The sequence below is a fragment of the Bos grunniens genome, chromosome 4 (genome assembly GCF_055505025.1).
Source record: "Bos grunniens cultivar Pamir isolate PY7600 chromosome 4, Bosgru_T2T1.0, whole genome shotgun sequence".
Taxonomy (NCBI): Eukaryota; Metazoa; Chordata; class Mammalia; order Artiodactyla; family Bovidae; genus Bos; species Bos grunniens.
Window position 1 is genome coordinate 98,350,329 of NC_141168.1, and position 14,102 is coordinate 98,364,430.

A 14,102-nucleotide genomic window follows, 5' to 3' on the forward strand; every position below is an offset into this window, starting at 1 on the left:
AATGCAGGGATCGAACCCAGGTCTCCTACACTGCAGGCAGATTCTTTACCATCTGAGCCACCAGGGAAGCCCTAGCATATTATTCAACAAGGTAATATTAGGCAAATTTTATATTCCTTTGGTTAAACCTGGAACAGGCAGACACACACATGTAAAAACTAAATATATACAAAACATTATGCATGTATCTGCATTTATTTTTACTATATGTATTAAATAATACATTGTTGTTGTTTTTCAGTCTCTCAGTTGTATTTGATGCTTTGCAGCCCCATGGACTGAAGCACGCCAAGCTTTCCTGTCCATCACAATCTCCCAGAGTTTGCTCAAATTCATGGCCATTGAATTGGTGATGCTATCCAACCATCTCATCCTCTGCCATCCCTTCTCCTCCTGCCTTCAGTCTTTCCCAGCATCAAGGTCTTTTCCAATGAGTCGGATCTTCGTATCAACTGGCCAAAGTGTTGGAGCTTCAGCATCAGTCCTTCCAGCAAATATTCAGGGTTTATTTTCTTTAGGATTGACTGGTTTGATCTCCTTGCAGTCCAAGGGACTCTCAAGAGTCTTCTCCAACACCACAATTTAAAAGCATCAGTGCCTTGGCACTTAGCATTCTTTACGGTCCAACTCTCACATCCATTCATGACTGCTTGGAAGAACCATAGCTTTGACTAAGACAGACCTTTGTTGGCAAAGTAATGTCTCTGCTTTTCAATATGCTATCTAGGTTGGTCATAACTTTTCTTCCAAGGAGTAAGCGTCTTTTAATTTCATGGCTGCAGTCACCATCCATAGTGACTTTGGAGCCCAATAAAATAAAGTCTGTCACTGTTTCCATTGTTTCTCCATCTATTTGCCATGACGTGATGGGTCCAGAAGTGATGATCTTAGTTTTTTGAAAGTTGAATTTTAAGCCAGCTTTTTCACTTTCTTCTTCACCTCAATCAAGAGGCTCTTTAGTTCCTCTGCAGTTTCTGCCATTAGAGTGGTCATCTGCATATCTGAGGTTATTGATATTTCTCCCTGAAATCTTGAGTCCAGCTTGTACTTCATCCAACCTGGCAATTCACATGAGGTACCCTGCTTATAAGTTAAATAAGCAGGGTGACAGTATACACCCTTGACATACTCCTTTCCCAATTTTGAACCAATTCATTGTTCCCATGTCCAGTTCTAGATGTTACTTCTTGACCTGCATACAGGTTTCTCAGGAGGTACATAATGTGGCCTGTTATTTCCATCTCTTTAAAAATTTTCCACAATTTTTTGTGATCCACATAGTTAAAGTCTTTAGCATCATCAAAGAAGCAGAAGTAGATGTTTTTCTGGAATTCTATTGTTTTTTCTATGATCTAATGGATGTTGGCAATTTGATCTCTGATTCTTCTTCCATTTCTAAATCCGGCTTGTACTTCTGGAAGTTCTCGGTTCATGTAATGTTGATGCCTAGATTGAAGGGTTTTGAGCATTGCCTTGTAATCATGTGAAATTAGTGCAATTCTGCAGGAGTTTGAGCATTCTTTGGCATTGTCCTTCTTTGGAATTGGAATGAAATCTGACCTTTTCCAGTCCCGTGGCCACTGGTGACTTTTCCAAATTTGCTGACATATTGAGTGAAGCATTTTAGCAGCAGCATCTTTTAGGATATGAAATAGCTCAGCTGAAATTCCATCACCTCCACTAGCTTTGTTTGTAGTAATGCTTCCTAAGGCCCACTGACTTCATACTCCAGGATATGTGGCTCTAGGTGAGTGATCATACCATTGTGGTTATCCAGGTCACTAAGATCTTTTTTGTATAGTTCTGTGTATTCTCGCCACCTCTTCTTAGTATCTTCTGCTTCTGTTAGTTCCATACATTTTCTGTCCTTTATTGTGCCCACTGTTGCATGAAATATTCCCTTGGTATTTCTGATTTTCTTGAAGCGGTCTCTAGTCTTCCCAATTCCATTGTTTTCCTCTGTTTCTTTGCATTGTTCACATAAGAAGGGTTTCATATCTCTCCTTGCTTTTCTTTGGAACTCTGCATTCTGATGGGTATATCTTTCCTTTTCTCCTTTGTTTCTCACTTCTCTTTTTTTCTCCACTGTTTTTAAGGCCTCCTCAGACAACCATTTTGCCTTTTTGCATTTCTTTTTCATGGGGCTGGTTCTATAATATATAATAAAATAATGTATGATAAAATGAATTCAATATCATATATGTCTATATATACACACACTTCTAGGAATTTCATTGAAAGTATCAAAACATTCATTGATTATCTTGTAAAAGGAAAGCTGGATCTACTTCACATATGGAGAAATTTGAGTCAACGTGCTCATCTTATTTCTGAATAAAATGATATTAGCTATGCTTTTTTTTAAATTTGGCTGTGCTAGGTCTCATTGTGCCCAGGTTTTCTCTAGTTTCAGTGAGTGTGGACTACTCTCGAGTTGCTCTTCATGAGCTTCTCATTGTAGTGGCTGGTTTTCTGGAGCACAGGCTCTAGTTGTAGCACGCGGGCCTAGTTGTTCCAGGGTATGTGGGGTTTTCCAGATCAGGGATCAAACCCATGTCTCCTGCACTGGCAGGCAAAGATTCTTTACCACTGAGCCACCAGGAAAGCCCCTCAATTATAGTTATAACTGGCTAAATTCCTTTCCAAAAAAGAAAATAGTGAATCATATATTTTTAAGGCTCTCTTCATGACACATTCTTCACTTTCCCATGAAATGAAACTTTTTGAGATTTCTCTGTCATTGCTCAGTCTTAAGAGGAGAACCCCAGACCTGACTATTATTACCTGTTGTTGTTGAGTGCTGAGATTAAAAAAAAAAAAGCATATTGTTGCCATTTTATTACATGTTATTATAGAACTGGGCACAGCAAAATCACCATATTTTATGACATATCAAGTGACAAATCCTACTCTCTGAAAGTCAGAAAAAACCACTCTGAGATGGTTTTTTTCCCCATTTACTGAAAGAAAATTCAAAGGATGAGATAAAATATCCTAGTGACGGGCACAAATACGTGGGTTTGTTTGATAGCCTTAATTAGTGATCTTGTAATTGAGTATCATGTCAGTTGTCGTGTAGCTGGCAGCGCTCACTGAGAACACGTCTAAATCCCTATTTTTTTCACTGCTTCCCAAACATTGTCATTCATTTGGGTGACAATTCATGCATAATATAATAGCCCTAGGGTGCAATTAATTTTAGCAGTTGCACAACTTAGTAAGGAAAAAAAAAATTCCTGGTATCACGTGTTCTTTGAAGGTCAGATGACGCCACAATTTGCACCTTTGTTGTGAGACATGAAAATTAGCAATTAACATAAATATATTGATTAACATATGTATAGTTTAGTCTGACATATTAATGAAACTAATCATATTTTATTTACCAGATGTAAGCATTTTCTTTCTTCTACAATGAAACATCATTTTTTTTTTAAAGTTGAGATTAATTTGGGGTTAATCATAGTTGTTTTCTGAGGAATATGCTAGAGAAAATTAAGACAGATCCATGCTCTAGTAAGTTTAAACAAAAGACCTTGACAGAGTTTAATTTATTTTGTACCATATATGTTATATTAGCTATCTATTTATATCAGTTTCCATCTTCTTCACATGTCATATGTCTCTCCCATCCTTTATATAATAGCTATGCCTATATTTGGAGAAGGCAATGGCAACCCACTCCAGTGTTCTTGCCTGGAGAATCCCAGGGACGGGGGAGCCTGGTGGGCTGCCGTCTATGGGGTCGCACAGAGTCGGACACGACTGAAGTGACTTAGCAGCAGCAGCAGCAGCCTATATTTAGATCTTGAACACCTTTCCTTTTGACTCTTGGCATAATCCTGTGTTTGGATTGATTTCAGTTTTGTGTTCAAATATTGCCAGAGGGATCTTTCTGAGCCATACATTTGATTCTTAACTCTTGGTCACACCTTTAGGATACAGACACAAAGCCTGGCTCTTGGTTAGGTGATACATACATACATGCCGTCACTCAGTCGTGTCAACTCTTTGCGACCCTACTGACTGTAGCCCGCCAGGCCCCTCTGTCCATAGGGATTCTCAAGTCAATACTGGAGTGGGTTGCCATGCCCTCCTCCAGGGGATCTTCCCAACCCAGGGATTGAACCTATGTCTCCTGTATTTCAGGCATATTCTTTACTGTCTGAGCTACGAGGGAAGCCCAGATACTGTTTAAATTATTGATATACACCAGTGGTTTGATAAGTTACTCTTATCATCCAGGGATATTTCTGTGATGAGTAGAGTGCATGAAGTTTGTACAGTGCTATTATTAAAAGTATTAAAACATTTCTAGAGTATTTATTGTATCCCAGCTATTCTTTAAAGAATGCTACATGAATTATCTTATTTAATCCTCTCAAAAATTATCTGTAATTGCCTTTTCCATTTTATGGATGAAGAATTTCAGGTTCAGAGAAATTAACTATCCGAAGAGTAAGCGAGTGTTAAGTAATAGAGCTGGGATTTGTGTTTATATGAATTGAATCAAAGCTTATACTTTTCCCACTCAGTATGAGGGAAGGGCGTGCAAGCAATAGAAGAATTTACACATTGCCGTTTGACATCTTGTTCTCTATAGACTTATGAAGTGTTGGACATTTGTGGACTAACTCTTGCTTCGGTGTTTGGCTAATTTGGAAAATTTAGGTTTCCCTTATTTATGAGAATGCGCTTATTTTTTGGGTATTAGTTGAAACTGAAGGGTGTTATTTGATATAAACTAACGTGAATTAGTATAGGTTACTTTGCAGTCAAAGTGAAAGGCAGCTGTAATTTAAAGGCTGATGTCAGTCACTGTTGGGTACTGTGCAAAGAAATGTTGTGCTCGTGCCCAGTTGTGTCCAGCTTTTTGCAACTGCATGGACTGTAGCCCACCAGGTTCCTCTGTCCATGGGATTCTCCAAGCAAGAACACTGGAGTGGGTTACCCTTTTCTCCTCCAGGGGATCTTCCTGACCCAGGGATTGAACCTGCATCTCCTGTATGTCCTACATTGGCAGGCAGACTCTTTAGCACTGAGCCACTGGGGAAGCCCAAAGAGATGTAATGTGCATCATTTCACTTCTCTGAGCAAAGAGTTACCACAGCTAGTTTTTATGTTTTTCAGGGTTCTCAGTAAGAATAGTATCTCTGACAATAAAGCGTGAGCTAAAATGGGTAGATTTGGAAAGCATTTGTTTTAAAAAATGGATTGTGAAATAAGATTCAGTAGTTAGCCATTTCTTTATAAGTTAGCACTACTTTCCTAATTGAAAGTCACATGGTGTTCCCTAGGCCATGAATTTGGACCAAATTTATTGTTTTCAGTTGATCTGTCCAGTGGTGATGCAAGATAAAACATCTGGCTATTTAGAGGAGAGCTCATTGGAAGAGATTAAAATTGCATAACTTCTGTTGATGAGGCACAACTGCCAGGGTTGATCTGTTTCAAGGGAAATAAGACAATGTCCCAGGTATTAGCCTGTATACTTTTGTTACTTTTCTGGAAAGGAAGACCAGGGGAAGAATTGGGGACATGACAGGGAAAAGAGAATAGTAAAAGTGGAATAAAATTGTTGATTATGAGTAGAAAGTGGAGAAGTCATGATGTTGTTGTCAACTGAGCATTGTAAGTTCTATATAGTCCTCAGATCACACAGTTAGTTAAGACTGAAGCAAGAATTTAGTCTCAACAGTGAAAGCCAAGGCTTAAGGTTTTCACTGCAATGCCCCATCCAACAATTTCTAGGGTATGTTCTGGGTGTTTAACATGTTTGATTTCATTTAAGACTTATACTTGCCCTTCAGTTTTACTACCATTGTGTATATGAGAAAACTAAACATTTTTAAAAATACTGAGGATTTAAAAAATTAGATAAGTTGTCCGATTTGTTAGAACTGTGTATTTTCAAAGTTTAAAAAAAAAAACAAATACAATTTCAAAGGTTTATCAAAGTCATGTTGTTAAAACTACCATCAGCAATAATGCTCTTAGAGATGTTTATTTTAGAGAATCTTTTCTGTAGAAATCCTATCTTCAGTATGGGAATCCCTATTTCCAGGATGGGAATCACATCAACTCCTATATTCTAGGTAGTTCAACTCTGGCAATTGTTTTTGGTTAGTTGCTCAGTCATGTCTGACTCTTTGCGACCCCATGGACTGTAGCATGCCAGGCCTCCCTGTCACTCACCATCTCTCAGAGTTTGCCCAACTGGCAATTATCTTTCATAATAAATCTTTTAATGTCACCTATGTATTGCTTTGTCTCTCGATTACTAGGAAGTTTAGAAACAAAACACTGCAAAGAAAAAGGCCAACAACCAACACCTCTTATATAGCTTGGAACTATTCAGAAATTTTAGTTTGGTCATGGAGTAAGTAGCCAACCCAAATATTGGTGACAAAAACATATTATCTTTGTACTTTATTTCAGAAATAGTGGTGAATTTTATCACCTGATTGCAAACAGAAATATTTGCTCTCTTTGCTTTATTGAAAAAAACATTTCTAATGGCTTGATTGCTTCTGTCAGGAAACACAATCAGTCATATTCATTTAACCGTGTTGTAAATAGTAAGCATGTTTTATTTTAGCCTTATAGTATATATCAACAGCCAAAAGCCCCATATAGGACTTTGGTTACCTGCACTCAATGAACTGTCACTGAACCCCAGTGTCTCTGGTCTTTTTCCCACCAGCATACATGGGCCTTTGATGCTTCGGAAACAATATGCACATTGGAAGGCATTTTAAGTTACATGGAATATATATTTTTTCTAACTATCACTAGAAGTACTCAAGCAATAAATGTGCCCCAATAAAGAACACTAAAGGTGAAATATTAACAGGGGAGATTATAATTATGGAATCAAATACTTAAGTAAACACTGAGGACATTATGTGCCCACTAAAGCATTTGAATCGCATCTTTCACAGTGGTGCCTGTGGCCGTTGCTTTACAGTGATGCTGGATAAGCACAAACAGTGGGGGAATTAAAAAAATATAATATTGGTTCTGAATCAAAACTAGTTTCACCATCTCTATTTTTAGAATGTGTTCTCTCTCACTTTGAATGGGGGGCTTCCCTGATTGCTCAGTTGGTAAAGAATCCACCTGCAGTGCAGGAGACCCTGGTTCGACTCCTGGGTTGGGAAGATCCCCTGGAGGAGGGCATGGCAACCTACCCCAGTATTCTTGCCTGAAGAATCCCCATGGACAGAGGAGCCTGGCAGGCTGCAGTCCATGGGGTCGCAAAGAATCGGACATGACTGAGTGACTAAGCATAGCTCACACACTTTGAATGTGGGTGTAACTTTTTTGTTGTATATTTCTGTAAATGTCTTTAATAATATATTAGGGAACATGGAGTAAAATGATAATTAATGTGTTTAACTCTGGAGTCACAATGTCAGTGATGAATCTTGGTACCAGAGTAAATTCATAATAGATACGTACTCTTGGGCAGTTTATTTTGCTTTAGCGCCTCAGTTTGTGGCCCAGTCTGTAGATTAGAATAATAGTAGTTACCTAACAGGGTTGTTGTAAGGATTGCTTTAGTGTTTATAAAACATATATTGCCTTCTCTATGAACTTTAGTAATGACGATGATGACTACATAGCATAAAAAATGATGTGTTCTACTTTTCTGAGCAGTGTGGAGCCAAGAGAATAAAAACGGGGTCAAATCTGAACATTAAATATTATAAAAATATCTTGTATTCAACTTCTTAATCATACTTAATAGGAAATGCATTGTAGTTTTTGTTGTTTAGTTGCTAAGTTGTTTCTGGCTCTTTGCAACCCCACGGACTGCATCCGGCCAGCCTCCTCTGTCCACGGAATTCTCCAGGCAAGAATACTGGGGTGGGGTGCCATTGCTTTATCCAGAGGATCTTTCCTGACCCAGGGATTGAACCTGGGTCTCCTACATTTTTACCATCTGGGCCACCAGGGAAAGCACCTCAAAAGCCCAGAAAATACATTAAATATAATTTAAAATCATAAGAGCTTTCCCCATGGCACTAGTGGTAAAGAACCTGCTGGCAATGCAAGAGACCTAAGAGATGCAGGTTTGATCCCTAGGATCCCCTCGAGGAGCGCATGGCAACCTACTCCAGTATTCTTGCCTGGAGGATCCCATGGACAGAGGAGCCTAGTGGGCTATGGTGCATGGGTTGCAAAGAGTTGGACATGACTGAAGTGACTTAGCATGCAGGCAAATCATAGGAAGTTAGCATAAAGAGGGCAAAGATGGAGAGAAGGAGGAGGAAGAACAGGAACTGAGTGCCTCTATAAGTCTTGTATTAATGTTTCTCTTGTTTCTAGATCATGAAAGTATTTGCTAACCTACAAATTGCTCTGGGTGGGGGAAAATTATGTTGATCCTGGGCCAGTGATAAAATCATGCTTTTAACTACCTGCTTGGGGATCTATAGCGTAATGTCTTACACTGTATTAGGCACAGAAAAATGAAATGGTGAAACATGTCTCACAATGTATGTGTGTTTTGGGTATGGCAGGGGACGACTAAATTGATTATGACCAAATGGACACAGTTTGAAATATATGTATATCTTGAGCACTTGTAGGGTTACCTAGAAAACACATTGAAAGAAAAAGGAAATATTAACACTTGAAATTAGAAGACATAGGGTTAGTTAAATTAACATCTGTAGTTGCTATTATATTGTTTGGGTACTAGTGAAAACAATATATATCTTTTGTATGTTAATAAAAACACGCTAGATCCACAAAGATTTATGTGGATTGAGAGAATCTATGTAACTTTAAACCTAATGCTCTGTGTTATCAGGTAGCATTCTGTTTTTCTATTTGCTATGATATTAGTGTGAAAATGAAATAGTAATTTGGCATATTGCTGTTTTTCAAATCTAAATTTTTCTCTTTACTAATAAGCTTATTACTAAGGCATCACTTCATTTCAGCCAGTTAACTTAGTCCTTCCTTTCTCTGTATGGCTTCCACACTAGAATCCCCTGCCCCCCAGTTTCTCCTCTCCTGAGGGCAGAGTGCAGTCATGGGCTCCAGGCTTCATTTTTAGGCAGCCTGGATTTGAATACACTCTTCTCTACTTGCTATTTTAATAATCTTTCATGGGTTGTGTTGCTTCCCTGGTCTCAGTCAGTAAAGAATCTGCCAGCAATGCAAGAGACCCAGATTCAATCCCTGGGTCAAGAAGTTCCCCTGGAGAAGGAAATGGCAACCCATTCCAGTAGTCTTGCCTGGAAAATCCCATGGACAGAGGAGCCTGGAGGGCTATAGTCCATGGGGTCGCAAGTTGGACATAACTTAGCAACTAAATCACTCCCACCACCTCAGGTTGTGTTACTTTCTGGGATTCAGTTTCTTCAACTTCATATGGAGCTAACACTTGATCTTGCTTCACAGGTTGTCAAGGTTATGTGAGTAAATCCATGTACAGTATATAAAAGTATGCCTAGAACAGCCCAGTTAAGTGCTTAGTATGATATTTAATATATTGTTTTGTCAAACACATGTTTCTGATGCCCAGCAAAAACAATGATCCAGAGGTTTATATTGCAACCTACAGTTCCTGAACTTAGAGAATCTGAATTGTCTGCTTTTGTAGAGCTATATGCTTCTATTTGTTTGGAGAATGAATGACTTGCCCAAAAGTTTTTGGCACATAATAAAGCCTCAATAGCACTGGTGATCCCTAGTAACTGTTGTTGTAACTCCGAAGAAAGTGCCAGAAACTCTGTAAAAATCTATTCCCACCCCCCCCACCGCCCGCCCCCCGCAAGACACTTTGCCTACATCTTTGTTAGTCTTTATTTTTCTTTTCAATGTCTCTTAGATTTATGTGTCGGGAAAACTTCGGTGGTCATTTCTGTGCTTTCCATTGCCATGATCCTTCCATATGAAGCATGAATTTACAGTTGTTTACTTGACTTTGGGATTTTTAAGCTTCTGAAGGGAGAGGCAACTGTTTTAGGGATATATTACTTTTCTTCTGTAGCACTTGGGAGAGGGCTGAGTGCATACTTGGAGTTCAAGAAAGATTGGCTATCTGCACAAACACAAATCAAAATGTATATACACATCACTAAAATGTGTTCTCCCTAATAGCACTTTAGATATTCTAATTTGAACAGGAACATATCTGTTTGTACTTTTAACGTTTAATTAACATTGTCTGTTTTCTCTTACTATTCGATTTTAAAGCAAAAATCAGCTGACTTTAAAAATTAATGGTGATAACTGATTTCATGTTGAACAACATAAAAATTAATAGATGCACCTGATAGACCATTTTTGGCCTTCTCACAGCTTTATGTAAATATTGTCTACTTGTTTATTCTTCAATATGAGCATGCAACAGCAATAAAATCTTTGGAGAAAAGCCTAGGGTTTAGTTGATAGTTCAGTTCAGTTCAGTTCAGTGTCTCAGTCGTGTCCGACTCTTTGCGACTCCATGAATCACAGCACGCCAGGCCTCCCTGTCCATCACCAACTCCCGGAGTTCACTCAAACTCACGTCCATTGAGTCGGTGATGCCATCCAGCCATCTCATCCTCTGTCGTCCCCTTCTCCTCCTGCCCCCAATCCCTCCCAGCATCAGAGTCTTTTCCAATGAGTCAACTCTTCGCATGAGCTGGCCAGAGTACTGGATAGTGGTGTCCTAATAATGCCAATGCAGGAGACCTGGGTTTGATCCCTGTGTCAGGAAGATCCCTGGAGAAGGAAATGGCAACACACTCTCATATTCTTGCCTGGGAATTCCCATGGAACGAGGAACCTGACAAGCTTTAGTCAATGGGATCTCAAAGAGTGGAACACAACAGAATACTGCATTCTTAGTTTTGATGAATAAACCATGATGATGTAGAGTGATAACATTAAAAGAAATGGAAAGATGTGATGAGTATATGGGAGCTTTCTGTACTATCCTTGTAACTTTTCTAAAAATCTAAAATTATTCCCAAATAAATTTATAAATTATTCCTAAACATATTTACAAAGTATTAAAAAATAATTTATAAATAATTTAAAAGTGAATAATTGGAAACAAGCTAAATGTTAAAAATGAGAAAAAATGATTATTATATTTCCAATGACATATTCACTTAATGGCATGTAATACACTCATTAAAAAGTTTCATTGTAAAAAATGAACTAAATACAAAATGCTTCTGGTATTAAGTAGAAAAAATGTCAAGAATACTATTTGTTCAGTCTAAGTACAACAATAAAAATAAATTAATAAAAGTAAACATATAAAAATTATCATCCTAGGACCAGGAGATTCTGACTCTTTCTTTTTGTTACAGTTTTCTAAATTTCTATAGCTTTGCAAATTTCTATAGCTTTACTCCGAATAATCATTGATGGTAAAAGATCAGCTCTAAAGAACTAAATTTACTTATCAGGGATGTGAATTAAAGCATGTTAAAAAAGGAAAAAAAAACAACAACAGTATATTTGACCATGACTTCCCCAATTTTAATTAAAAAGTTTTTATCAAACCATTTTGAAAAATTTGATTTTGGGAACTGGTCAAAATAGATGAAGACAGTCAGACAGTAGAAAATTCCAATTATAAAATAAGTCCTGAAGATGTAATGCACAGCATGGTGACTATAATTAACAATACCATATTGCATATTTGAAACTTGCTAAGAGAGTATATCCTTAAAGTTCTCATTTCAAGAAAAACAATATATTACTGTGTAGTAATGAGTGTTAACTAGTCTTATTATGGTGGTTACTTTGCTATATATACACACACACATACACAAGCATACATACATATTATCATTATCTGAAACTAGTATGATATACATTCCTTTGTATCTTAATAAAAAATCTAGTTTTAGCAAGCATTTTATCTTAAGGCTATAACTTAAGATTTATTTTGGATACTTTTCAATTGCAAACACTTTCAGCTTTCAAAGGTCAGCTCTTACAGAACTGACCTGTCATTTTACCATTTTACCTGTACACAGCTGAATACTTTAAAATCCCTCTTCAAAATTTGTTACTTGGATATGTTCACGTAGGAAGAGGTGGAGCCAGGAGTAACTGGTAGGAATTCAAAGTGCCACTGTAGTTCAAGAACCCAAAGTACATATTGCTACCAATAAAGCACAATCAAATCAAAAAGCACGCTGTGGTTCTGCAAGTGACCTTGAGAGAATATCCATAGCTTTGCTCTCTTCTTTAGCCTTCACATTCTGGCATTATTAACAGTCACACTTTGGGGTCCATCTGGAGTCTGACTTCTGTCTCCACACTTGTAAATTTCCACTTCGCTCATCCAGAGATTCCATTCCACGTTCAACTTATTACTTTGGGAGCTCAGGTATCCCCTACTTTTTGAAGTTTGCCTTATGCCACTTAACATTTACAAAATAGCTACATTAGTACCTGTTTGCATTAACTGAAAGAAATCCAAAGAGGACTCTCACTTTTACAAAAATAGGCAAAGAAAGAAAATAGTGGTCAGCATTTGCTTTGAAACACAGTATGTTTCTTGAGCAGGTAGAGTGGCGCCGCCAAGCTCCCTCCATGGGAACTACACTCAGCTTCTCAGCATCAAGCCCCCATAGCTTTTACTGGATCTGTGAGCTCCTGTGCGTTATTGTGCATCCATTAACAAGATGTGTCCTCAGATAAATGCTGTTTTACTTTACATCATTTTGGCTTAGGAAAGGTTTCATAGAAATGCTCTGTTTTTGGATATTGGGGAACCCTGTATATTATTTGATTAATTGGTGATGGACAGGGAGGCCTGGCATGCTGCAATTCATGGGGTGGCAAAGAGTCGGACACGACTGAGCGACTGAACTGAACTGAATTTCATTTAGAATAGGAAGAAATATGTAAAAACTGTTAGAAGCAAACATAAAATATATTTCATGGATTGTTGTGAATGTTCTGCTATATATAGTGAAATGCTATATTTTACCCTGTATTTTAAAATGCTTGAGAGTATTAGAAACATAAATGGTATTTCAAAAGGAAAACTATATGATTGGAATTACTTTGCAGTTAAAACTTTTTCACAACTTTAAGGCTCTTAATTGAAAATATTTCAGTAGCAAAAAGGAGATATGTCTGTAATATATGTGTATGGGAAGATTCTTGATTGAAAGAGACCTTGGAATACTTTCATTCCTTGGGGCTGAAGGAAGATATATATTTAGAAGCAAAGACAGAACCAACTGGAAAATTTCCACCACCAAATGATAGGCAGGATGTGTCCTTGGAAATCATGGTGATAGGCTCCTTCTCCCTTGGAGGTACTCCATCCTTAAAAATCAAATAGGGTATATTGAATCCTTTATCACTGCTTGGATAGAACTTGGACAAGGTTCAGAAAATGGAAATCATTCCAAAATCCTCTCTCAACTCTTTGAATGGAGGAAATCTTTGATAGGAACTCACTACTTAAAAAGGGTGTGTGTGAAGGGATCCTTGGAAGATGTTCAACTTTTGATGAGATGGCTCCTTGGATGGTTTTCAAGACCTGGAGGGGTCCATAGTGAAGAATCACGCTGCTTCATTACTGTATTTTTCCTCTTCGTGTTTGCAGACAAGGCTGAGAATCTGTCCAATTTCTTCCTTGGCTAAGGTAGTCTTTATTTTAATAGAAAGGCTAGTCAACTTGGCACATTTGCAGATGAGAAGAGCAAATGAAAGCAAGTAACATTTAGATAATTCTCTTGGCCGATGGAAGATAACTTTGTGTTTGATTGAGCTGCCCTTTTTTTTTCTCTCCACAGTAGTTTACCAATTTGGGAAATGAAAAAATCATCTCCTGTTTTATACCTGTTAACCCCCAGGTGATTTTTATTGTTTGCGTTGTGAAAAAATTTAGTTGGGGTGTTTGCATTTAAATGTAGAGTTATGCCTTTATCTAGTTCATATAACTTAATATGACACTTTTCATAGTTATGTAATTACTTTGAATTTGATAATTACTTTGAATTACTTTATAATTTGGTATATGAGTGGGTATTATTAATAGTTTTGGGAGTTTCACCAGTAATCATTGTTTTGCTTTTAATTTAAAAACCAGAGACTCTTTGTGTATCTTAATATCTATTTCATTT